This window comes from Schistocerca piceifrons, chromosome 1 (assembly GCF_021461385.2).
Source record: "Schistocerca piceifrons isolate TAMUIC-IGC-003096 chromosome 1, iqSchPice1.1, whole genome shotgun sequence".
NCBI classification, from domain to species: Eukaryota; Metazoa; Arthropoda; class Insecta; order Orthoptera; family Acrididae; genus Schistocerca; species Schistocerca piceifrons.
Window position 1 is genome coordinate 91,372,121 of NC_060138.1, and position 26,114 is coordinate 91,398,234.

General features: G+C 44.5%; 15 non-coding genes across 15 annotated transcripts; all 15 read right to left on the reverse strand.

The window, feature by feature from the left end:
* Positions 1 to 464: 464 nt before the first annotated feature.
* Trnar-ucu lies at positions 465 to 537 on the reverse strand. The gene has a single exon. It is a non-coding gene; the product is annotated as a tRNA-Arg (tRNA).
* Positions 538 to 1,764: 1,227 nt separating this feature from the next.
* On the reverse strand, positions 1,765 to 1,837 carry Trnar-ucu. Its single transcript has one exon. It is a non-coding gene; the product is annotated as a tRNA-Arg (tRNA).
* Positions 1,838 to 3,064: 1,227 nt separating this feature from the next.
* On the reverse strand, positions 3,065 to 3,137 carry Trnar-ucu. Its single transcript has one exon. It is a non-coding gene; the product is annotated as a tRNA-Arg (tRNA).
* Positions 3,138 to 4,364: 1,227 nt separating this feature from the next.
* Positions 4,365 to 4,437, reverse strand: Trnar-ucu. The gene has a single exon. It is a non-coding gene; the product is annotated as a tRNA-Arg (tRNA).
* A 7,950-nt stretch (positions 4,438 to 12,387) lies between these two features.
* Trnar-ucu lies at positions 12,388 to 12,460 on the reverse strand. Its single transcript has one exon. It is a non-coding gene; the product is annotated as a tRNA-Arg (tRNA).
* A 1,227-nt stretch (positions 12,461 to 13,687) lies between these two features.
* Positions 13,688 to 13,760, reverse strand: Trnar-ucu. The gene has a single exon. It is a non-coding gene; the product is annotated as a tRNA-Arg (tRNA).
* A 1,227-nt stretch (positions 13,761 to 14,987) lies between these two features.
* On the reverse strand, positions 14,988 to 15,060 carry Trnar-ucu. The gene has a single exon. It is a non-coding gene; the product is annotated as a tRNA-Arg (tRNA).
* A 1,227-nt stretch (positions 15,061 to 16,287) lies between these two features.
* Trnar-ucu lies at positions 16,288 to 16,360 on the reverse strand. Its single transcript has one exon. It is a non-coding gene; the product is annotated as a tRNA-Arg (tRNA).
* A 1,227-nt stretch (positions 16,361 to 17,587) lies between these two features.
* Trnar-ucu lies at positions 17,588 to 17,660 on the reverse strand. Its single transcript has one exon. It is a non-coding gene; the product is annotated as a tRNA-Arg (tRNA).
* Positions 17,661 to 18,887: 1,227 nt separating this feature from the next.
* Positions 18,888 to 18,960, reverse strand: Trnar-ucu. Its single transcript has one exon. It is a non-coding gene; the product is annotated as a tRNA-Arg (tRNA).
* Positions 18,961 to 20,187: 1,227 nt separating this feature from the next.
* Positions 20,188 to 20,260, reverse strand: Trnar-ucu. The gene has a single exon. It is a non-coding gene; the product is annotated as a tRNA-Arg (tRNA).
* Positions 20,261 to 21,487: 1,227 nt separating this feature from the next.
* Trnar-ucu lies at positions 21,488 to 21,560 on the reverse strand. Its single transcript has one exon. It is a non-coding gene; the product is annotated as a tRNA-Arg (tRNA).
* A 1,227-nt stretch (positions 21,561 to 22,787) lies between these two features.
* Positions 22,788 to 22,860, reverse strand: Trnar-ucu. The gene has a single exon. It is a non-coding gene; the product is annotated as a tRNA-Arg (tRNA).
* Positions 22,861 to 24,087: 1,227 nt separating this feature from the next.
* Trnar-ucu lies at positions 24,088 to 24,160 on the reverse strand. Its single transcript has one exon. It is a non-coding gene; the product is annotated as a tRNA-Arg (tRNA).
* Positions 24,161 to 25,387: 1,227 nt separating this feature from the next.
* On the reverse strand, positions 25,388 to 25,460 carry Trnar-ucu. Its single transcript has one exon. It is a non-coding gene; the product is annotated as a tRNA-Arg (tRNA).
* Positions 25,461 to 26,114: the final 654 nt, after the last annotated feature.

Here is a 26,114-nt window from a genome sequence, read left to right on the forward strand (position 1 = left end):
AGTTAAGGAACCATAGTACTATATCTTGTTGTGAAACAGTCTACTTTTCTCACTTGTGGCCGAGAAAACTGAAACCCTCTCAGCTTGGGCTGGAAGAATTAAAGATCATGACTGGGATTACATACATTGAGTCGTGAAGTAATACAAAATTATTTCACTCTTCATTGTATTTGTTTCTGTACAAAATGTGCGTTCTATTGCTATATTTCTACCTGTAGGTAAAAATTGGGTATTGAAAGAAAATTTGCGTGAACAGGCACGTGAAGATATGGTTCCGTTTCTACAGCATTTACACATAACAGCGTCATGGATAACAGATCTACGAGAATTTTGCTTGTATGTGTAAGGTTAACATATTTAAGCATAGAACTGAGGTCACAACAATTTTCACCTTTTGAAGACGCTTGTGGTTACCCATATGTCAATACCCATCTCGTGATTGGCACATATTTTTAAAAATTGCCCGTCCCTTGTGGGGATCGAACCCACGACCTTCGGATTAGAAATCCAACGCGCTATCCTCTGCGCCAAAGGGACGCTGCGCAAGTGATAGGCTCAGATGTAAGAGATTGTCCAAGACATGACCCGTGCTACAAGTCTCGCGTTACTTTTCTGATAGGCTTACTTTCATATTTCTCTGAAGCAATTACATCAAAGACTTATTATTTATGTAGCAGACACTATACATCACTCCGAATCGCTCTGTTTACCATGGCCCTACTGATTGAAACACCTGCGTATTGACAGAGTTGCTCTGTACAATAGTAGTAACACAGTGCTGCTATTAGATTCGCTCACGTGCGCTGTTTACAGATAAATGGGAATTACGCTCTTTAGAACAGCATCCACTCACAAAGTGGTAAACGACACACTGGAAGCACTGTATGATTAGTCACATTTTTTGACTTTGGTTGACTGCTGTGTCACAGCCGGTCCCCATCATATGTATACACTCCAATGGACGTGTGTGCCCTGTTAGCACATTTGCCAGGAACGTTAGCTGCATCACCTCCCTGGCAATTTCGTGCCGTCCTCGAAGCGTCAGCCATTGCTTGGTGACAGTGTGTTTCGATGAGACGTGGACAGATGATGCATCTCTCTCGCCGTCAGTTATAGGCGGGAATCATACTTAATGTAGTTTTCTGCAAGCGTCAGCGGAGCGTCAGACGTCTCTGTCTGGTCTTCTCCCTTCATGTATCCAGCAAGTCCCCTCCTGACAGTCTCCAGCAAAAGCCCCCTGTGCTGAAGCGAATATTGCCGCCGTCTCTATAGATACAGAGTGCCATTGTTTAATGGGAACAGTTAAGGAACCATAGTACTATATCTTGTTGTGAAACAGTCTACTTTTCTCACTTGTGGCCGAGAAAACTGAAACCCTCTCAGCTTGGGCTGGAAGAATTAAAGATCATGACTGGGATTACATACATTGACTCGTGAAGTAATACAAAATTATTTCACTCTTCATTGTATTTGTTTCTGTACAAAATGTGCGTTCTATTGCTATATTTCTACCTGTAGGTAAAAATTGGGTATTGAAAGAAAATTTGCGTGAACAGGCACGTGAAGATATGGTTCCGTTTCTACAGCATTTACACATAACAGCGTCATGGATAACAGATCTACGAGAATTTTGCTTGTATGTGTAAGGTTAACATATTTAAGCATAGAACTGAGGTCACAACAATTTTCACCTTTTGAAGACGCTTGTGGTTACCCATATGTCAATACCCATCTCGTGATTGGCACATATTTTTAAAAATTGCCCGTCCCTTGTGGGGATCGAACCCACGACCTTTGGATTAGAAGTCCAACGCGCTATCCTCTGCGCCAAAGGGACGCTGCGCAAGTGATGGGCTCAGATGTAAGAGATTCTCCAAGACATGACCCGTGCTACATGTCTCGCGTTACTTTTCTGATAGGCTTACTTTCATATTTCTCTGAAGCAATTACATCAAAGACTTATTATTTATGTAGCAGACACTATACATCACTCCGAATCGCTCTGTTTACCATGGCCCTACTGATTGAAACACCTGCGTATTGACAGAGTTGCTCTGTACAATAGTAGTAACACAGTGCTGCTATTAGATTCGCTCACGTGCGCTGTTTACAGATAAATGGGAATTGCGCTCTTTAGAACAGCATCCACTCACAAAGTGGTAAACGACACACTGGAAGCACTGTATGATTAGTCACATTTTTTGACTTTGGTTGACTGCTGTGTCACAGCCGGTCCCCATCATATGTATACACTCCAATGGACGTGTGTGCCCTGTTAGCACATTTGCCAGGAACGTTAGCTGCATCACCTCCCTGGCAATTTCGTGCCGTCCTCGAAGCGTCAGCCATTGCTTGGTGACAGTGTGTTTCGATGAGACGTGGACAGATGATGCATCTCTCTCGCCGTCAGTTATAGGCGGGAATCATACTTAATGTAGTTTTCTGCAAGCGTCAGCGGAGCGTCAGACGTCTCTGTCTGGTCTTCTCCCTTCATGTATCCAGCAAGTCCCCTCCTGACAGTCTCCAGCAAAAGCCCCCTGTGCTGAAGCGAATATTGCCGCCGTCTCTATAGATACAGAGTGCCATTGTTTAATGGGAACAGTTAAGGAACCATAGTACTATATCTTGTTGTGAAACAGTCTACTTTTCTCACTTGTGGCCGAGAAAACTGAAACCCTCTCAGCTTGGGCTGGAAGAATTAAAGATCATGACTGGGATTACATACATTGACTCGTGAAGTAATACAAAATTATTTCACTCTTCATTGTATTTGTTTCTGTACAAAATGTGCGTTCTATTGCTATATTTCTATCTGTAGGTAAAAATTGGGTATTGAAAGAAAATTTGCGTGAACAGGCACGTGAAGATATGGTTCCGTTTCTACAGCATTTACACATAACAGCGTCATGGATAACAGATCTACGAGAATTTTGCTTGTATGTGTAAGGTTAACATATTTAAGCATAGAACTGAGGTCACAACAATTTTCACCTTTTGAAGACGCTTGTGGTTACCCATATGTCAATACCCATCTCGTGATTGGCACATATTTTTAAAAATTGGCCGTCCCTTGTGGGGATCGAACCCACGACCTTTGGATTAGAAGTCCAACGCGCTATCCTCTGCGCCAAAGGGACGCTGCGCAACTGATGGGCTCAGATGTAAGAGATTCTCCAAGACATGACCCGTGCTACATGTCTCGCGTTACTTTTCTGATAGGCTTACTTTCATATTTCTCTGAAGCAATTACATCAAAGACTTATTATTTATGTAGCAGACACTATACATCACTCCGAATCGCTCTGTTTACCATGGCCCTACTGATTGAAACACCTGCGTATTGACAGAGTTGCTCTGTACAATAGTAGTAACACAGTGCTGCTATTAGATTCGCTCACGTGCGCTGTTTACAGATAAATGGGAATTACGCTCTTTAGAACAGCATCCACTCACAAAGTGGTAAACGACACACTGGAAGCACTGTATGATTAGTCACATTTTTTGACTTTGGTTGACTGCTGTGTCACAGCCGGTCCCCATCATATGTATACACTCCAATGGACGTGTGTGCCCTGTTAGCACATTTGCCAGGAACGTTAGCTGCATCACCTCCCTGGCAATTTCGTGCCGTCCTCGAAGCGTCAGCCATTGCTTGGTGACAGTGTGTTTCGATGAGACGTGGACAGATGATGCATCTCTCTCGCCGTCAGTTATAGGCGGGAATCATACTTAATGTAGTTTTCTGCAAGCGTCAGCGGAGCGTCAGACGTCTCTGTCTGGTCTTCTCCCTTCATGTATCCAGCAAGTCCCCTCCTGACAGTCTCCAGCAAAAGCCCCCTGTGCTGAAGCGAATATTGCCGCCGTCTCTATAGATACAGAGTGCCATTGTTTAATGGGAACAGTTAAGGAACCATAGTACTATATCTTGTTGTGAAACAGTCTACTTTTCTCACTTGTGGCCGAGAAAACTGAAACCCTCTCAGCTTGGGCTGGAAGAATTAAAGATCATGACTGGGATTACATACATTGACTCGTGAAGTAATACAAAATTATTTCACTCTTCATTGCATTTGTTTCTGTACAAAATGTGCGTTCTATTGCTATATTTCTATCTGTAGGTAAAAATTGGGTATTGAAAGAAAATTTGCGTGAACAGGCACGTGAAGATATGGTTCCGTTTCTACAGCATTTACACATAATAGCGTCATGGATAACAGATCTACGAGAATTTTGCTTGTATGTGTAAGGTTAACATATTTAAGCATAGAACTGAGGTCACAACTATTTTCACCTTTTGAAGACGCTTGTGGTTACCCATATGTCAATACCCATCTCGTGATTGGCACATATTTTTAAAAATTGGCCGTCCCTTGTGGGGATCGAACCCACGACCTTTGGATTAGAAGTCCAACGCGCTATCCTCTGCGCCAAAGGGACGCTGCGCAAGTGATGGGCTCAGATGTAAGAGATTCTCCAAGACATGACCCGTGCTACATGTCTCGCGTTACTTTTCTGATAGGCTTACTTTCATATTTCTCTGAAGCAATTACATCAAAGACTTATTATTTATGTAGCAGACACTATACATCACTCCGAATCGCTCTGTTTACCATGGCCCTACTGATTGAAACACCTGCGTATTGACAGAGTTGCTCTGTACAATAGTAGTAACACAGTGCTGCTATTAGATTCGCTCACGTGCGCTGTTTACAGATAAATGGGAATTACGCTCTTTAGAACAGCATCCACTCACAAAGTGGTAAACGACACACTGGAAGCACTGTATGATTAGTCACATTTTTTGACTTTGGTTGACTGCTGTGTCACAGCCGGTCCCCATCATATGTATACACTCCAATGGACGTGTGTGTCCTGTTAGCACATTTGCCAGGAACGTTAGCTGCATCACCTCCCTGGCAATTTCGTGCCGTCCTCGAAGCGTCAGCCATTGCTTGGTGACAGTGTGTTTCGATGAGACGTGGACAGATGATGCATCTCTCTCGCCGTCAGTTATAGGCGGGAATCATACTTAATGTAGTTTTCTGCAAGCGTCAGCGGAGCGTCCGACGTCTCTGTCTGGTCTTCTCCCTTCATGTATCCAGCAAGTCCCCTCCTGACAGTCTCCAGCAAAAGCCCCCTGTGCTGAAGCGAATATTGCCGCCGTCTCTATAGATACAGAGTGCCATTGTTTAATGGGAACAGTTAAGGAACCATAGTACTATATCTTGTTGTGAAACAGTCTACTTTTCTCACTTGTGGCCGAGAAAACTGAAACCCTCTCAGCTTGGGCTGGAAGAATTAAAGATCATGACTGGGATTACATACATTGACTCGTGAAGTAATACAAAATTATTTCACTCTTCATTGTATTTGTTTCTGTACAAAATGTGCGTTCTATTGCTATATTTCTATCTGTAGGTAAAAATTGGGTATTGAAAGAAAATTTGCGTGAACAGGCACGTGAAGATATGGTTCCGTTTCTACAGCATTTACACATAACAGCGTCATGGATAACAGATCTACGAGAATTTTGCTTGTATGTGTAAGGTTAACATATTTAAGCATAGAACTGAGGTCACAACAATTTTCACCTTTTGAAGACGCTTGTGGTTACCCATATGTCAATACCCATCTCGTGATTGGCACATATTTGTAAAAATTGCCCGTCCCTTGTGGGGATCGAACCCACGACCTTTTTTTTTTTTTTTTTTTTTTTTTTTTGAATTCCACCTACGTACTTTACTGGTGCCGCATTCTTGTTATATCCACGTGCTATAACAGGCGTCTACTCTTCATTGAGGATCTGCAACCGGGGCTGAGTTCCACCTACTCTTCAGCACGGTCAAAATGGCAGGGCTCGTCCGGGATTTGAACCCGGGACCTCCTGCACCCAAAGCAGGAATCATACCCCTTTTTTTTTTTTTTTTTTTTTTTTACAGTACTGAAATTAAAATCCTAAAACATGACTATATAATGTAGACTGCAGACTGAAATAAAGATTAAAACACGAAAACTTCAGTCCTGGTGTAGAGAAGAAACATACATAAAGGCGGCAAATCCAGAAACAGTATAAAAGAAAATGGCTCACACAGGTGACCTTAGCCAACACCCTCTCTTTTAAATGTCAGGCTAAGCATATTGGCAAAATCATCTCGGAGGCCTGGCAATCGCAAGCGCTGCCAGTAAGCAGTAAGCATGTACTGCGGAAACGCTAGGTGTCCATCCTCTTCATGACAACTGTTGACAAAATGTACGAAATGGCCAATCAACCACATGACGGTATGGAGCTTCGTCCGCGGAAAAAAGGAAGAATCGGGCCGGACGATGATGTCAATAGTATAAGCGGCTTCAGCAGACCTAGTGACAAAAGCAAGTTGTTTCCTGAGCCAACGCCAATTAGCAAGGTGCCCACAGCAGGTGAATCGATGTTCAAGGGTATCCAGGAGACCACACCGAGTACAGGTGTCCGTGTCAGAAAGACCAATACGGTGCAGTCGTACATTGGTGGGAACCAAATTATTTATTACCCTATACCACGTGGACGCCACGGCCATAGAGTGGATCGGCAGACTAACGTTCTTCCAGACGTTCCTCCAGGACACAGATGGAGACGCCAGTTCTATTGGATTGGGACCGGCCAGCCCCTCCCAGCGGGCAATCAAGCCCTTGGTCGTTGGCACCGGTCGCCGCAAGAAGACGTCACCGAGGTAACTCACCGCAATGTAAAATTCCCGAATGTGTTTCAACTTAAAATTTAGGCGTCCGACATCGACAGGTGGAGCAAGGCTCGCCGGACGCACAACAGTAAAAAGCCTGGATGTAATGGAAGTCACTTCTTGCGTAACAATTAGAGTCGTTCGGCGGACGTACAAAGCAGACGCCTTGCGAGTAATGTCAGAGAGGCCCAAGCCTCCGGAGAGACGCGGTTTCGTCATTACCTCGTAACGTAACTTGAATAGATGGCCCTTCCACATAAACCTGCTAGACAATTGGCGCAACCTTTTCGCCACCATCATGGGAAGTGGGAACAGCTGAGCAACATAATAAGCTTTACATAGAACGTAGGTGTCTAAAATTCTGACTTTTTGCAAAATGGTAGCAGAGCGCTGCTCATGGACCATCAGAGCCCCCTGTATCTTCTCGGTGACAGATTTCCAATTGAGAGCCGCCATTTTTAGAGGACACCGATCAATGATAATCCCCAAGGACGTATGGCGATCGACAAAAGTGGCCCAAGGGACGTCAGCATCGCGAAATCCTCGAATATCAAGGAACTTACATTTACCCTGATTGAGACGCGCTCCAGAGACACGACAGTATGCATCAACTGCCCCTTTCAACAACGGGATATCATCACGTTGACGGAGGAGAACAACGACATCATCCGCATATGCCTTAACAGAGAGCTTCCCACCAGAGAGGGACATACCCTGAAGCTTGAGAGCAATAGTCCGAAGCAGCGGTTCCAGGGACAATACGAATAAAGACATAGAGAGCGGACTACCCTGAGGCACTCCGCGGCGGATAGCAATGGGCGGCGTCAGCTGCCCATTGACTGACACCCGAGCTGTTATTCCCCTATACAAATTGCCAAGAACACCACGTGATGAAGCGTTAAAACCTATTGTACCTAAAACACGATCTAAAAACACATGACTGACGTGATCAAAAGCCTTATAAAAATCAAGGAAGGCAAAGGCACAATGTACGTTTGTAACCGCCGCAACCGAGACAACATCCCGATATTCGGCTACTGGTGTCAGAATAGATCTATCATGAAAACAACATTGATGTGCACCAATCACACCCCGAAGCAGAGAAGACAACCGGCTATTGAGCGCTCTAGCAGCTGTCTTATAGTCAAAATTCAGCAATGTGAGCGGACGAAGATTGGCAGCAGATAAACGACCAGAGGACTTCGGGATTAAAACAATTTTCCCTACTTTAAAATCGGCAGGCACATCCATCCCCCTGACAATCTCATTTAAAATCTGCGTAAAAATGTCACCCAAAAGAGGCCAAAAACGGAGATAAAATTCTTTAGGCAGGCCGTCTGGACCCGGCGATTTACTGGACGGAGAGCGAGCAATAAAATCGAAAACATCGTCTACCTGGAACTCCCGGAGAAATTCGCCGTTCGCGTCAGGCGCGATCGTCGCAGTTAGATCCCCAAAGACATCATCCGAAAGAGACTCACCAGAATCATCGGCAGAATATAGACTAGTGTAATACTGATGAAGAGCACGAACCATTTCCTCCTGTGCAATAAGCTGTCGCCCATCATCCACCGTAAGAGAAGAGATGAAGGAGCGACGACGACGAGTCTGATGCCGTAGCAGGTGGTACAAGGATGTCAGTTCACCTTCAACAAGAGAGTGAGGTTTCGACTTAACTCGCAGACCATCCATCTGTCGTCGTTTAAGGCTCAAGAGCTTGGCTTTAATACGACGAACATCATGGATCCGCAGTGGAGAGGTACCCGCCGCGTCATATAGTTCACGCAGGACAGAGTAGTAATATTCATACGTGTTCTTAAAATCACGCGTCCTAGCAGCACAGTAGAAAATCAAAGTCTGACGAATCTTGGGCTTGGCAAACGCAGTCCACCAAACCAGCAAGGAGGGGTATCGCGGGACAGAGCGAAGACATCGCTCCCACACGCCACTTATAACATCATCCATAGCACTGTCGGCAAGGTGGGAAACATTTAACATCCACTGGGAACGATAAAGTTTTGCAGGTTGGCGACTAAGATTTACAGTTGCAGTAAAAGCACAATGGTCAGAAAAACTAGTAGGAATAACATCGACAGAAAGAATTTTATCACATAAAAAATCAGATAAATAGAATCTGTCGAGTCTACTGCATGAGGACGCGGTAAAAAACGTATATTTCACCAGGGTTGGATATTTGTGTTCCCAAACATCACGCAGATGCATCGTACGAACTAAGTCATGTAAATCACGGCAATAATTAAAATTGGGGGACTGGTCTGCAGGGCGTAAAACACAATTAAAATCGCCTCCGAGCAGGAGACTCCGAGGACTCTGGCGCAAAAGATAAATAAGCTCTTCCTTATAAAAGCGCGATCGAGCCACAGTGTGACCCGAACCAGAGGGGGCATACAAAACAACGAGGCGGAGATCAAAAAGACGACAACCAATCCCACGGCCAGAGTCAAGGAATTCAATGTCAGTAATAGGAATGCCCTCTCGAAAGAAAAGAGCAGTTCCTGTTGAATATTCCGGCGCGACATTAAAAACAGTTTGAAATCCAGGTAGAGAGAGATCAGAAAACAACACTTCCTGCAAAAACACTACGTCCGCACAGGCGTCGTAAATAAACTGCCGCAAAGAGGCAATGCGAACGTCGGACTCAATACGGTTAACATTTAAGGTAAGAAAGGTGTATGCTTGAACCATAGAGAGAAAAGCGAGAAAACAAATCACCTACACCGACGCACCAGCGTCACAGTCCATAGCAGGGGTGACAGAGGCATCCGAGGGAGGGGGACTGCTACCCCGTTCCGCGGATCCCTTACGTTTCGGTTTTTTACGAACAGCATTAACGTTCGGCTGAACGCGTAACTTGCGTCGGCTGACGGGCAAGGAAACTTCAGCCGCCGGTGACGTAGGAGGGTCAAGTTCTGTATCCGACACCACCCGCGCCGGTCCACATGCGGGATCCGGGGTCGCGGGGGAAACATCCGACAAAACGGAATGGTCAACACCTGCACTAGCTTCCGGCAAACATGGACTGCACGGAGGCGAAACGTGAGCAGGAAGGTCCGAGGCCGCAGAGTTGGAAGGAAGCGGAGCAGCTCCGCTGGCAGAGGTATGGGGCAGCGAAGCAGGAAGTTGTCGCGGCTCCACTTGTTGTGACATCGAAGTCGGTTCGGAAGACGGCGCCAACAGGCCCGACCGACGACCCGACTCGAGAGAAGCTGCGTCGGAGGCCGGAGGGGCGCCAGCAGCCGCCACCGGAACCGCTACCTCAGGAGGGCAGGGAGCAGCTACAGTACACAGTGGCTCGGAGGATGCCGGTCGCTCGGACTGGGGCATCTCAGGGAGATCCTCATCCGTACTATTTCCATCGTGTGGGCGACGCCTCTTATTATTCAAAAGTGGCACACCCACCTGAGGGACAGACGGAACAACATCAGATTTAGCACGCAAAGGAGGAAATTCTGTATCAGGGGTGCGCAAAACCTGTGGAGGGGCGCTACTACCACTGGACTGTGCTACACCAAGAGCAGAACCACCTGCAACGAGGTCAGCGACCGTTAACTTGCGACGCTGTTCGAGAGAATTTTTTAAAACAAAAACTTTCCGCGGACAGTCGGTACGCACGTGACCACTTTCATTGCACAAAAAACAGGTGCCAACCTGACCACTATATGTTACATGGACACGATATCCACCGATCTGCAGGTGAGATGGAATATTCTGCTTAACGTGCATTTCGACTGAACGAATACCACTGTAACATTGCAGGCGATGTTGGCTTGACCAGCGTTCAAGGCGAATGCTCTTTACATCACCATACTTCTGTAGACCCTCCTTAAGATAGACATTATCCACCTCCGGTGGAAGGTTGTAAACACGAACATTGGTATACGTGATGGAAGCATTGGAAAGCAGCACGGTACTTACAGAATCATCCCGATGCCGAAAGAGAACTTGATGACCATATTTAGAAAGAATTTTATCAACCTGAAGTGGGTCCATAAACTTAACAAAGAAAACATACAGTTCGGTATCAAAATAAGCAGTGTGCACCTGATCCGAATGAACACCAAAGGTATCTACCAACCAATCATGAATCTCAAGAGAACTAGGTTGCACATGGCGGGTTGACTTGTCAAAAGCAAAACTAACTGTAGCCTGACGAGGAATAAACTGGGACGACATTTTCAAAATATGCGGTCGAAACCGCTACACAAAAAACACTGAAATAAGGACAGAAAGTAACACAAGGTACGAAACAACGACGGAGAAACACTCTCAGAAGTTGCAACACAACACGTAACAAAAACGATAGTCCACTATACGTAACGCAACGGCGGAGCGGAAGACTAGGCACGTCCACACTGCACGGCGTCTAAAGCGGAACTACCTTTGGATTAGAAGTCCAACGCGCTATCCTCTGCGCCAAAGGGACGCTGCGCAACTGATGGGCTCAGATGTAAGAGATTCTCCAAGACATGACCCGTGCTACATGTCTCGCGTTACTTTTCTGATAGGCTTACTTTCATATTTCTCTGAAGCAATTACATCAAAGACTTATTATTTATGTAGCAGACACTATACATCACTCCGAATCGCTCTGTTTACCATGGCCCTACTGATTGAAACACCTGCGTATTGACAGAGTTGCTCTGTACAATAGTAGTAACACAGTGCTGCTATTAGATTCGCTCACGTGCGCTGTTTACAGATAAATGGGAATTACGCTCTTTAGAACAGCATCCACTCACAAAGTGGTAAACGACACACTGGAAGCACTGTATGATTAGTCACATTTTTTGACTTTGGTTGACTGCTGTGTCACAGCCGGTCCCCATCATATGTATACACTCCAATGGACGTGTGTGCCCTGTTAGCACATTTGCCAGGAACGTTAGCTGCGTCACCTCCCTGGCAATTTCGTGCCGTCCTCGAAGCGTCAGCCATTGCTTGGTGACAGTGTGTTTCGATGAGACGTGGACAGATGATGCATCTCTCTCGCCGTCAGTTATAGGCGGGAATCATACTTAATGTAGTTTTCTGCAAGCGTCAGCGGAGCGTCAGACGTCTCTGTCTGGTCTTCTCCCTTCATGTATCCAGCAAGTCCCCTCCTGACAGTCTCCAGCAAAAGCCCCCTGTCCTGAAGCGAATATTGCCGCCGTCTCTATAGATACAGAGTGCCATTGTTTAATGGGAACAGTTAAGGAACCATAGTACTATATCTTGTTGTGAAACAGTCTACTTTTCTCACTTGTGGCCGAGAAAACTGAAACCCTCTCAGCTTGGGCTGGAAGAATTAAAGATCATGACTGGGATTACATACATTGACTCGTGAAGTAATACAAAATTATTTCACTCTTCATTGTATTTGTTTCTGTACAAAATGTGCGTTCTATTGCTATATTTCTATCTGTAGGTAAAAATTGGGTATTGAAAGAAAATTTGCGTGAACAGGCACGTGAAGATATGGTTCCGTTTCTACAGCATTTACACATAACAGCGTCATGGATAACAGATCTACGAGAATTTTGCTTGTATGTGTAAGGTTAACATATTTAAGCATAGAACTGAGGTCACAACAATTTTCACCTTTTGAAGACGCTTGTGGTTACCCATATGTCAATACCCATCTCGTGATTGGCACATATTTTTAAAAATTGCCCGTCCCTTGTGGGGATCGAACCCACGAACTTTGGATTAGAAGTCCAACGCGCTATCCTCTGCGCCAAAGGGACGCTGCGCAACTGATGGGCTCAGATGTAAGAGATTCTCCAAGACATGACCCGTGCTACATGTCTCGCGTTACTTTTCTGATAGGCTTACTTTCATATTTCTCTGAAGCAATTACATCAAAGACTTATTATTTATGTAGCAGACACTATACATCACTCCGAATCGCTCTGTTTACCATGGCCCTACTGATTGAAACACCTGCGTATTGACAGAGTTGCTCTGTACAATAGTAGTAACACAGTGCTGCTATTAGATTCGCTCACGTGCGCTGTTTACAGATAAATGGGAATTACGCTCTTTAGAACAGCATCCACTCACAAAGTGGTAAACGACACACTGGAAGCACTGTATGATTAGTCACATTTTTTGACTTTGGTTGACTGCTGTGTCACAGCCGGTCCCCATCATATGTATACACTCCAATGGACGTGTGTGCCCTGTTAGCACATTTGCCAGGAACGTTAGCTGCATCACCTCCCTGGCAATTTCGTGCCGTCCTCGAAGCGTCAGCCATTGCTTGGTGACAGTGTGTTTCGATGAGACGTGGACAGATGATGCATCTCTCTCGCCGTCAGTTATAGGCGGGAATCATACTTAATGTAGTTTTCTGCAAGCGTCAGCGGAGCGTCAGACGTCTCTGTCTGGTCTTCTCCCTTCATGTATCCAGCAAGTCCCCTCCTGACAGTCTCCAGCAAAAGCCCCCTGTGCTGAAGCGAATATTGCCGCCGTCTCTATAGATACAGAGTGCCATTGTTTAATGGGAACAGTTAAGGAACCATAGTACTATATCTTGTTGTGAAACAGTCTACTTTTCTCACTTGTGGCCGAGAAAACTGAAACCCTCTCAGCTTGGGCTGGAAGAATTAAAGATCATGACTGGGATTACATACATTGACTCGTGAAGTAATACAAAATTATTTCACTCGTCATTGTATTTGTTTCTGTACAAAATGTGCGTTCTATTACTATATTTCTATCTGTAGGTAAAAATTGGGTATTGAAAGAAAATTTGCGTGAACAGGCACGTGAAGATATGGTTCCGTTTCTACAGCATTTACACATAACAGCGTCATGGATAACAGATCTACGAGAATTTTGCTCGTATGTGTAAGGTTAACATATTTAAGCATAGAACTGAGGTCACAACAATTTTCACCTTTTGAAGACGCTTGTGGTTACCCATACGTCAATACCCATCTCGTGATTGGCACATATTTTTAAAAATTGCCCGTCCCTTGTGGGGATCGAACCCACGACCTTTGGATTAGAAGTCCAACGCGCTATCCTCTGCGCCAAAGGGACGCTGTGCAAGTGATGGGCTCAGATGTAAGAGATTCTCCAAGACATGACCCGTGCTACATGTCTCGCGTTACTTTTCTGATAGGCTTACTTTCATATTTCTCTGAAGCAATTACATCAAAGACTTATTATTTATGTAGCAGACACTATACATCACTCCGAATCGCTCTGTTTACCATGGCCCTACTGATTGAAACACCTGCGTATTGACAGAGTTGCTCTGTACAATAGTAGTAACACAGTGCTGCTATTAGATTCGCTCACGTGCGCTGTTTACAGATAAATGGGAATTACGCTCTTTAGAACAGCATCCACTCACAAAGTGGTAAACGACACACTGGAAGCACTGTATGATTAGTCACATTTTTTGACTTTGGTTGACTGCTGTGTCACAGCCGGTCCCCATCATATGTATACACTCCAATGGACGTGTGTGCCCTGTTAGCACATTTGCCAGGAACGTTAGCTGCATCACCTCCCTGGCAATTTCGTGCCGTCCTCGAAGCGTCAGCCATTGCTTGGTGACAGTGTGTTTCGATGAGACGTGGACAGATGATGCATCTCTCTCGCCGTCAGTTATAGGCGGGAATCATACTTAATGTAGTTTTCTGCAAGCGTCAGCGGAGCGTCAGACGTCTCTGTCTGGTCTTCTCCCTTCATGTATCCAGCAAGTCCCCTCCTGACAGTCTCCAGCAAAAGCCCCCTGTGCTGAAGCGAATATTGCCGCCGTCTCTATAGATACAGAGTGCCATTGTTTAATGGGAACAGTTAAGGAACCATAGTACTATATCTTGATGTGAAACAGTCTACTTTTCTCACTTGTGGCCGAGAAAACTGAAACCCTCTCAGCTTGGGCTGGAAGAATTAAAGATCATGACTGGGATTACATACATTGACTCATGAAGTAATACAAAATTATTTCACTCTTCATTGTATTTGTTTCTGTACAAAATGTGCGTTCTATTGCTATATTTCTATCTGTAGGTAAAAATTGGGTATTGCAAGAAAATTTGCGTGAACAGGCACGTGAAGATATGGTTCCGTTTCTACAGCATTTACACATAACAGCGTCATGGATAACAGATCTACGAGAATTTTGCTTGTATGTGTAAGGTTAACATATTTAAGCATAGAACTGAGGTCACAACAATTTTCACCTTTTGAAGACGCTTGTGGTTACCCATATGTCAATACCCATCTCGTGATTGGCACATATTTTTAAAAATTGCCCGTCCCTTGTGGGGATCGAACCCGCGACCTTTGGATTAGAAGTCCAACGCGCTATCCTCTGCGCCAAAGGGACGCTGCGCAACTGATGGGCTCAGATGTAAGAGATTCTCCAAGACATGACCCGTGCTACATGTCTCGCGTTACTTTTCTGATAGGCTTACTTTCATATTTCTCTGACGCAATTACATCAAAGACTTATTATTTATGTAGCAGACACTATACATCATTCCGAATCGCTCTGTTTACCATGGCCCTACTGATTGAAACACCTGCGTATTGACAGAGTTGCTCTGTACAATAGTAGTAACACAGTGCTGCTATTAGATTCGCTCACGTGCGCTGTTTACAGATAAATGGGAATTACGCTCTTTAGAACAGCATCCACTCACAAAGTGGTAAACGACACACTGGAAGCACTGTATGATTAGTCACATTTTTTGACTTTGGTTGACTGCTGTGTCACAGCCGGTCCCCATCATATGTATACACTCCAATGGACGTGTGTGCCCTGTTAGCACATTTGCCAGGAACGTTAGCTGCATCACCTCCCTGGCAATTTCGTGCCGTCCTCGAAGCGTCAGCCATTGCTTGGTGACAGTGTGTTTCGATGAGACGTGGACAGATGATGCATCTCTCTCGCCGTCAGTTATAGGCGGGAATCATACTTAATGTAGTTTTCTGCAAGCGTCAGCGGAGCGTCAGACGTCTCTGTCTGGTCTTCTCCCTTCATGTATCCAGCAAGTCCCCTCCTGACAGTCTCCAGCAAAAGCCCCCTGTGCTGAAGCGAATATTGCCGCCGTCTCTATAGATACAGAGTGCCATTGTTTAATGGGAACAGTTAAGGAACCATAGTACTATATCTTGTTGTGAAACAGTCTACTTTTCTCACTTGTGGCCGAGAAAACTGAAACCCTCTCAGCTTGGGCTGGAAGAATTAAAGATCATGACTGGGATTACATACATTGACTCGTGAAGTAATACAAAATTATTTCACTCTTCATTGTATTTGTTTCTGTACAAAATGTGCGTTCTATTGCTATATTTCTATCTGTAGGTAAAAATTGGGTATTGAAAGAAAATTTGCGTGAACAGGCACGTGAAGATATGGTTCCGTTTCTACAGCATTTACACATAACAGCGTCATGGATAACAGATCTACGAGAAGTTTGCTTGTATGTGTAAGGTTAACATATTTAAGCATAGAACTGAGGTCACAACAATTTTCACCTTTTGAAGACGCTTGTGGTTACCCATATGTCAATACCCATCTCGTGATTGGCACATATTTTTAAAAATTGCCCGTCCCTTGTGGGGATCGAACCCACGACCTTTGGATTAGAAGTCCAACGCGCTATCCTCTGCGCCAAAGGGACGCTGCGCAAGTGATGGGCTCAGATGTAAGAGATTCTCCAAGACATGACCCGTGCTACATGTCTCGCGTTACTTTTCTGATAGGCTTACTTTCATATTTCTCTGAAGCAATTACATCAAAGACTTATTATTTATGTAGCAGACACTATACATCACTCCGAATCGCTCTGTTTACCATGGCCCTACTGATTGAAACACCTGCGTATTGACAGAGTTGCTCTGTACAATAGTAGTAACACAGTGCTGCTATTAGATTCGCTCACGTGCGCTGTTTACAGATAAATGGGAATTACGCTCTTTAGAACAGCATCCACTCACAAAGTGGTAAACGACACACTGGAAGCACTGTATGATTAGTCACATTTTTTGACTTTGGTTGACTGCTGTGTCACAGCCGGTCCCCATCATATGTATACACTCCAATGGACGTGTGTGCCCTGTTAGCACATTTGCCAGGAACGTTAGCTGCATCACCTCCCTGGCAATTTCGTGCCGTCCTCGAAGCGTCAGCCATTGCTTGGTGACAGTGTGTTTCGATGAGACGTGGACAGATGATGCATCTCTCTCGCCGTCAGTTATAGGCGGGAATCATACTTAATGTAGTTTTCTGCAAGCGTCAGCGGAGCGTCAGACGTCTCTGTCTGGTCTTCTCCCTTCATGTATCCAGCAAGTCCCCTCCTGACAGTCTCCAGCAAAAGCCCCCTGTGCTGAAGCGAATATTGCCGCCGTCTCTATAGATACAGAGTGCCATTGTTTAATGGGAACAGTTAAGGAACCATAGTACTATATCTTGTTGTGAAACAGTCTACTTTTCTCACTTGTGGCCGAGAAAACTGAAACCCTCTCAGCTTGGGCTGGAAGAATTAAAGATCATGACTGGGATTACATACATTGACTCGTGAAGTAATACAAAATTATTTCACTCTTCATTGTATTTGTTTCTGTACAAAATGTGCGTTCTATTGCTATATTTCTATCTGTAGGTAAAAATTGGGTATTGAAAGAAAATTTGCGTGAACAGGCACGTGAAGATATGGTTCCGTTTCTACAGCATTTACACATAACAGCGTCATGGATAACAGATCTACGAGAATTTTGCTTGTATGTGTAAGGTTAACATATTTAAGCATAGAACTGAGGTCACAACAATTTTCACCTTTTGAAGACGCTTGTGGTTACCCATATGTCAATACCCATCTCGTGATTGGCACATATTTTTAAAAATTGCCCGTCCCTTGTGGGGATCGAACCCACGACCTTTGGATTAGAAGTCCAACGCGCTATCCTCTGCGCCAAAGGGACGCTGTGCAAGTGATGGGCTCAGATGTAAGAGATTCTCCAAGACATGACCCGTGCTACATGTCTCGCGTTACTTTTCTGATAGGCTTACTTTCATATTTCTCTGAAGCAATTACATCAAAGACTTATTATTTATGTAGCAGACACTATACATCACTCCGAATCGCTCTGTTTACCATGGCCCTACTGATTGAAACACCTGCGTATTGACAGAGTTGCTCTGTACAATAGTAGTAACACAGTGCTGCTATTAGATTCGCTCACGTGCGCTGTTTACAGATAAATGGGAATTACGCTCTTTAGAACAGCATCCACTCACAAAGTGGTAAACGACACACTGGAAGCACTGTATGATTAGTCACATTTTTTGACTTTGGTTGACTGCTGTGTCACAGCCGGTCCCCATCATATGTATACACTCCAATGGACGTGTGTGCCCTGTTAGCACATTTGCCAGGAACGTTAGCTGCATCACCTCCCTGGCAATTTCGTGCCGTCCTCGAAGCGTCAGCCATTGCTTGGTGACAGTGTGTTTCGATGAGACGTGGACAGATGATGCATCTCTCTCGCCGTCAGTTATAGGCGGGAATCATACTTAATGTAGTTTTCTGCAAGCGTCAGCGGAGCGTCAGACGTCTCTGTCTGGTCTTCTCCCTTCATGTATCCAGCAAGTCCCCTCCTGACAGTCTCCAGCAAAAGCCCCCTGTGCTGAAGCGAATATTGCCGCCGTCTCTATAGATACAGAGTGCCATTGTTTAATGGGAACAGTTAAGGAACCATAGTACTATATCTTGTTGTGAAACAGTCTACTTTTCTCACTTGTGGCCGAGAAAACTGAAACCCTCTCAGCTTGGGCTGGAAGAATTAAAGATCATGACTGGGATTACATACATTGACTCGTGAAGTAATACAAAATTATTTCACTCTTCATTGTATTTGTTTCTGTACAAAATGTGCGTTCTATTGCTATATTTCTATCTGTAGGTAAAAATTGGGTATTGAAAGAAAATTTGCGTGAACAGGCACGTGAAGATATGGTTCCGTTTCTACAGCATTTACACATAACAGCGTCATGGATAACAGATCTACGAGAATTTTGCTTGTATGTGTAAGGTTAACATATTTAAGCATAGAACTGAGGTCACAACAATTTTCACCTTTTGAAGACGCTTGTGGTTACCCATATGTCAATACCCATCTCGTGATTGGCACATATTTTTAAAAATTGCCCGTCCCTTGTGGGGATCGAACCCACGACCTTTGGATTAGAAGTCCAACGCGCTATACTCTGCGCCAAAGGGACGCTGCGCAAGTGATGGGCTCAGATGTAAGAGATTCTCCAAGACATGACCCGTGCTACATGTCTCGCGTTACTTTTCTGATAGGCTTACTTTCATATTTCTCTGAAGCAATTACATCAAAGACTTATTATTTATGTAGCAGACACTATACATCACTCCGACTCGCTCTGTTTACCATGGCCCTACTGATTGAAACACCTGCGTATTGACAGAGTTGCTCTGTACAATAGTAGTAACACAGTGCTGCTATTAGATTCGCTCACGTGCGCTGTTTACAGATAAATGGGAATTACGCTCTTTAGAACAGCATCCACTCACAAAGTGGTAAACGACACACTGGAAGCACTGTATGATTAGTCACATTTTTTGACTTTGGTTGACTGCTGTGTCACAGCCGGTCCCCATCATATGTATACACTCCAATGGACGTGTGTGCCCTGTTAGCACATTTGCCAGGAACGTTAGCTGCATCACCTCCCTGGCAATTTCGTGCCGTCCTCGAAGCGTCAGCCATTGCTTGGTGACAGTGTGTTTCGATGAGACGTGGACAGATGATGCATCTCTCTCGCCGTCAGTTATAGGCGGGAATCATACTTAATGTAGTTTTCTGCAAGCGTCAGCGGAGCGTCAGACGTCTCTGTCTGGTCTTCTCCCTTCATGTATCCAGCAAGTCCCCTCCTGACAGTCTCCAGCAAAAGCCCCCTGTGCTGAAGCGAATATTGCCGCCGTCTCTATAGATACAGAGTGCCATTGTTTAATGGGAACAGTTAAGGAACCATAGTACTATATCTTGTTGTGAAACAGTCTACTTTTCTCACTTGTGGCCGAGAAAACTGAAACCCTCTCAGCTTGGGCTGGAAGAATTAAAGATCATGACTGGGATTACATACATTGACTCGTGAAGTAATACAAAATTATTTCACTCTTCATTGTATTTGTTTCTGTACAAAATGTGCGTTCTATTGCTATATTTCTATCTGTAGGTAAAAATTGGGTATTGAAAGAAAATTTGCGTGAACAGGCACGTGAAGATATGGTTCCGTTTCTACAGCATTTACACATAACAGCGTCATGGATAACAGATCTACGAGAATTTTGCTTGTATGTGTAAGGTTAACATATTTAAGCATAGAACTGAGGTCACAACAATTTTCACCTTTTGAAGACGCTTGTGGTTACCCATATGTCAATACCCATCTCGTGATTGGCACATATTTTTAAAAATTGCCCGTCCCTTGTGGGGATCGAACCCGCGACCTTTGGATTAGAAGTCCAACGCGCTATACTCTGCGCCAAAGGGACGCTGCGCAAGTGATGGGCTCAGATGTAAGAGATTCTCCAAGACATGACCCGTGCTACATGTCTCGCGTTACTTTTCTGATAGGCTTACTTTCATATTTCTCTGAAGCAATTACATCAAAGACTTATTATTTATGTAGCAGACACTATACATCACTCCGACTCGCTCTGTTTACCATGGCCCTACTGATTGAAACACCTGCGTATTGACAGAGTTGCTCTGTACAATAGTAGTAACACAGTGCTGCTATTAGATTCGCTCACGTGCGCTGTTTACAGATAAATGGGAATTACGCTCTTTAGAACAGCATCCACTCACAAAGTGGTAAACGACACACTGGAAGCACTGTATGATTAGTCACATTTTTTGACTTTGGTTGACTGCTGTGTCACAGCCGGTCCCCACCATATGTATACACTCCAATGGACGTGTGTGCCCTGTTAGCACATTTGCCAGGAACGTTAGCTGCATCACCTCCCTGGCAATTTCGTGCCGTCCTCGAAGCGTCAGCCATTGCTTGGTGACAGTGTGTTTCGATGAGACGTGGACAGATGATGCATCTCTCTCGCCGTCAGTTATAGGCGGGAATCATACTTAATGTAGTTTTCTGCAAGCGTCAGCGGAGCGTCAGACGTCTCTGTCTGGTCTTCTCCCTTCATGTATCCAGCAAGTCCCCTCCTGACAGTCTCCAGCAAAAGCCCCCTGTGCTGAAGCGAATATTGCCGCCGTCTCTATAGATACAGAGTGCCATTGTTTAATGGGAACAGTTAAGGAACCATAGTACTATATCTTGTTGTGAAACAGTCTACTTTTCTCACTTGTGGCCGAGAAAACTGAAACCCTCTCAGCTTGGGCTGGAAGAATTAAAGATCATGACTGGGATTACATACATTGACTCGTGAAGTAATACAAAATTATTTCACTCTTCATTGTATTTGTTTCTGTACAAAATGTGCGTTCTATTGCTATATTTCTATCTGTAGGTAAAAATTGGGTATTGAAAGAAAATTTGCGTGAACAGGCACGTGAAGATATGGTTCCGTTTCTACAGCATTTACACATAACAGCGTCATGGATAACAGATCTACGAGAATTTTGCTTGTATGTGTAAGGTTAACATATTTAAGCATAGAACTGAGGTCACAACAATTTTCACCTTTTGAAGACGCTTGTGGTTACCCATATGTCAATACCCATCTCGTGATTGGCACATATTTTTAAAAATTGCCCGTCCCTTGTGGGGATCGAACCCACGACCTTTGGATTAGAAGTCCAACGCGCTATCCTCTGCGCCAAAGGGACGCTGCGCAAGTGATGGGCTCAGATGTAAGAGATTCTCCAAGACATGACCCGTGCTACATGTCTCGCGTTACTTTTCTGATAGGCTTACTTTCATATTTCTCTGAAGCAATTACATCAAAGACTTATTATTTATGTAGCAGACACTATACATCACTCCCAATCGCTCTGTTTACCATGGCCCTACTGATTGAAACACCTGCGTGTTGACAGAGTTGCTCTGTACAATAGTAGTAACACAGTGCTGCTATTAGATTCGCTCACGTGCGCTGTTTACAGATAAATGGGAATTACGCTCTTTAGAACAGCATCCACTCACAAAGTGGTAAACGACACACTGGAAGCACTGTATGATTAGTCACATTTTTTGACTTTGGTTGACTGCTGTGTCACAGCCGGTCCCCATCATATGTATACACTCCAATGGACGTGTGTGCCCTGTTAGCTTATTTGCCAGGAACGTTAGCTGCATCACCTCCCTGGCAATTTCGTGCCGTGCTCGAAGCGTCAGAGATTGCTTGGTGACAGTGTGTTTCGATGAGACGTGGACAGATGATGCATCTCTCTCGCCGTCAGTTATAGGCGGGAATCATACTTAATGTAGTTTTCTGCAAGCGTCAGCGGAGCGTCAGACGTCTCTGTCTGGTCTTCTCCCTTCATGTATCCAGCAAGTCCCCTCCTGACAGTCTCCAGCAAAAGCCCCCTGTGCTGAAGCGAATATTGCCGCCGTCTCTATAGATACAGAGTGCCATTGTTTAATGGGAACAGTTAAGGAACCATAGTACTATATCTTGTTGTGAAACAGTCTACTTTTCTCACTTGTGGCCGAGAAAACTGAAACCCTCTCAGCTTGGGCTGGAAGAATTAAAGATCATGACTGGGATTACATACATTGACTCGTGAAGTAATACAAAATTATTTCACTCTTCATTGTATTTGTTTCTGTACAAAATGTGCGTTCTATTGCTATATTTCTATCTGTAGGTAAAAATTGGGTATTGAAAGAAAATTTGCGTGAACAGGCACGTGAAGATATGGTTCCGTTTCTACAGCATTTACATATAACAGCGTCATGGATAACAGATCTACGAGAATTTTGCTTGTATGTGTAAGGTTAACATATTTAAGCATAGAACTGAGGTCACAACAATTTTCACCTTTTGAAGACGCTTGTGGTTACCCATATGTCAATACCCATCTCGTGATTGGCACATATTTTTAAAAATTGCCCGTCCCTTGTGGGGATCGAACCCACGACCTTTGGACTAGAAGTCCAACGCGCTATCCTCTGCGCCAAAGGGACGCTGCGCAACTGATGGGCTCAGATGTAAGAGATTCTCCAAGACATGACCCGTGCTACATGTCTCGCGTTACTTTTCTGATAGGCTTACTTTCATATTTCTCTGAAGCAATTACATCAAAGACTTATTATTTATGTAGCAGACACTATACATCACTCCGAATCGCTCTGTTTACCATGGCCCTACTGATTGAAACACCTGCGTATTGACAGAGTTGCTCTGTACAATAGTAGTAACACAGTGCTGCTATTAGATTCGCTCACGTGCGCTGTTTACAGATAAATGGGAATTACGCTCTTTAGAACAGCATCCACTCACAAAGTGGTAAACGACACACTGGAAGCACTGTATGATTAGTCACATTTTTTGACTTTGGTTGACTGCTGTGTCACAGCCGGTCCCCATCATATGTATACACTCCAATGGACGTGTGTGCCCTGTTAGCACATTTGCCAGGAACGTTAGCTGCATCACCTCCCTGGCAATTTCGTGCCGTCCTCGAAGCGTCAGCCATTGCTTGGTGACAGTGTGTTTCGATGAGACGTGGACAGATGATGCATCTCTCTCGCCGTCAGTTATAGGCGGGAATCATACTTAATGTAGTTTTCTGCAAGCGTCAGCGGAGCGTCAGACGTCTCTGTCTGGTCTTCTCCCTTCATGTATCCAGCAAGTCCCCTCCTGACAGTCTCCAGCAAAAGCCCCCTGTGCTGAAGCGAATATTGCCGCCGTCTCTATAGATACAGAGTGCCATTGTTTAATGGGAACAGTTAAGGAACCATAGTACTATATCTTGTTGTGAAACAGTCTACTTTTCTCACTTGTGGCCGAGAAAACTGAAACCCTCTCAGCTTGGGCTGGAAGAATTAAAGATCATGACTGGGATTACATACATTGACTCGTGAAGTAATACAAAATTATTTCACTCTTCATTGTATTTGTTTCTGTACAAAATGTGCGTTCTATTGCTATATTTCTATCTGTAGGTAAAAATTGGGTATTGAAAGAAAATTTGCGTGAACAGGCACGTGAAGATATGGTTCCGTTTCTACAGCATTTACACATAACAGCGTCATGGATAACAGATCTACGAGAATTTTGCTTGTATGTGTAAGGTTAACATATTTAAGCATAGAACTGAGGTCACAACAATTTTCACCTTTTGAAGACGCTTGTGGTTACCCATATGTCAATACCCATCTCGTGATTGGCACGTATTTTTAAAAATTGCCCGTCCCTTGTGGGGATCGAACCCACGACCTTTGGATTAGAAGTCCAACGCGCTATCCTCTGCGCCAAAGGGACGCTGCGCAACTGATGGGCTCAGATGTAAGAGATTCTCCAAGACATGACCCGTGCTACATGTCTCGCGTTACTTTTCTGATAGGCTTACTTTCATATTTCTCTGAAGCAATTACATCAAAGACTTATTATTTATGTAGCAGACACTATACATCACTCCGAATCGCTCTGTTTACCATGGCCCTACTGATTGAAACACCTGCGTATTGACAGAGTTGCTCTGTACAATAGTAGTAACACAGTGCTGCTATTAGATTCGCTCACGTGCGCTGTTTACAGATAAATGGGAATTACGCTCTTTAGAACAGCATCCACTCACAAAGTGGTAAACGACACACTGGAAGCACTGTATGATTAGTCACATTTTTTGACTTTGGTTGACTGCTGTGTCACAGCCGGTCCCCATCATATGTATACACTCCAATGGACGTGTGTGCCCTGTTAGCACATTTGCCAGGAACGTTAGCTGCATCACCTCCCTGGCAATTTCGTGCCGTCCTCGAAGCGTCAGCCATTGCTTGGTGACAGTGTGTTTCGATGAGACGTGGACAGATGATGCATCTCTCTCGCCGTCAGTTATAGGCGGGAATCATACTTAATGTAGTTTTCTGCAAGCGTCAGCGGAGCGTCAGACGTCTCTGTCTGGTCTTCTCCCTTCATGTATCCAGCAAGTCCCCTCCTGACAGTCTCAAGCAAAAGCCCCCTGTGCTGAAGCGAATATTGCCGCCGTCTCTATAGATACAGAGTGCCATTGTTTAATGGGAACAGTTAAGGAACCATAGTACTATATCTTGTTGTGAAACAGTCTACTTTTCTCACTTGTGGCCGAGAAAACTGAAACCCTCTCAGCTTGGGCTGGAAGAATTAAAGATCATGACAGGGATTACATACATTGACTCGTGAAGTAATACAAAATTATTTCACTCTTCATTGTATTTGTTTCTGTACAAAATGTGCGTTCTATTGCTATATTTCTATCTGTAGGTAAAAATTGGGTATTGAAAGAAAATTTGCGTGAACAGGCACGTGAAGATATGGTTCCGTTTCTACAGCATTTACACATAACAGCGTCATGGATAACAGATCTACGAAAATTTTGCTTGTATGTGTAAGGTTAACATATTTAAGCATAGAACTGAGGTCACAACAATTTTCACCTTTTGAAGACGCTTGTGGTTACCCATATGTCAATACCCATCTCGTGATTGGCACATATTTTTCAAAATTGCCCGTCCCTTGTGGGGATCGAACCCACGACCTTTGGACTAGAAGTCCAACGCGCTATCCTCTGCGCCAAAGGGACGCTGCGCAACTGATGGGCTCAGATGTAAGAGATTCTCCAAGACATGACCCGTGCTACATGTCTCGCGTTACTTTTCTGATAGGCTTACTTTCATATTTCTCTGAAGCAATTACATCAAAGACTTATTATTTATGTAGCAGACACTATACATCACTCCGAATCGCTCTGTTTACCATGGCCCTACTGATTGAAACACCTGCGTATTGACAGAGTTGCTCTGTACAATAGTAGTAACACAGTGCTGCTATTAGATTCGCTCACGTGCGCTGTTTACAGATAAATGGGAATTACGCTCTTTAGAACAGCATCCACTCACAAAGTGGTAAACGACACACTGGAAGCACTGTATGATTAGTCACATTTTTTGACTTTGGTTGACTGCTGTGTCACAGCCGGTCCCCATCATATGTATACACTCCAATGGACGTGTGTGCCCTGTTAGCACATTTGCCAGGAACGTTAGCTGCATCACCTCCCTGGCAATTTCGTGCCGTCCTCGAAGCGTCAGCCATTGCTTGGTGACAGTGTGTTTCGATGAGACGTGGACAGATGATGCATCTCTCTCGCCGTCAGTTATAGGCGGGAATCATACTTAATGTAGTTTTCTGCAAGCGTCAGCGGAGCGTCAGACGTCTCTGTCTGGTCTTCTCCCTT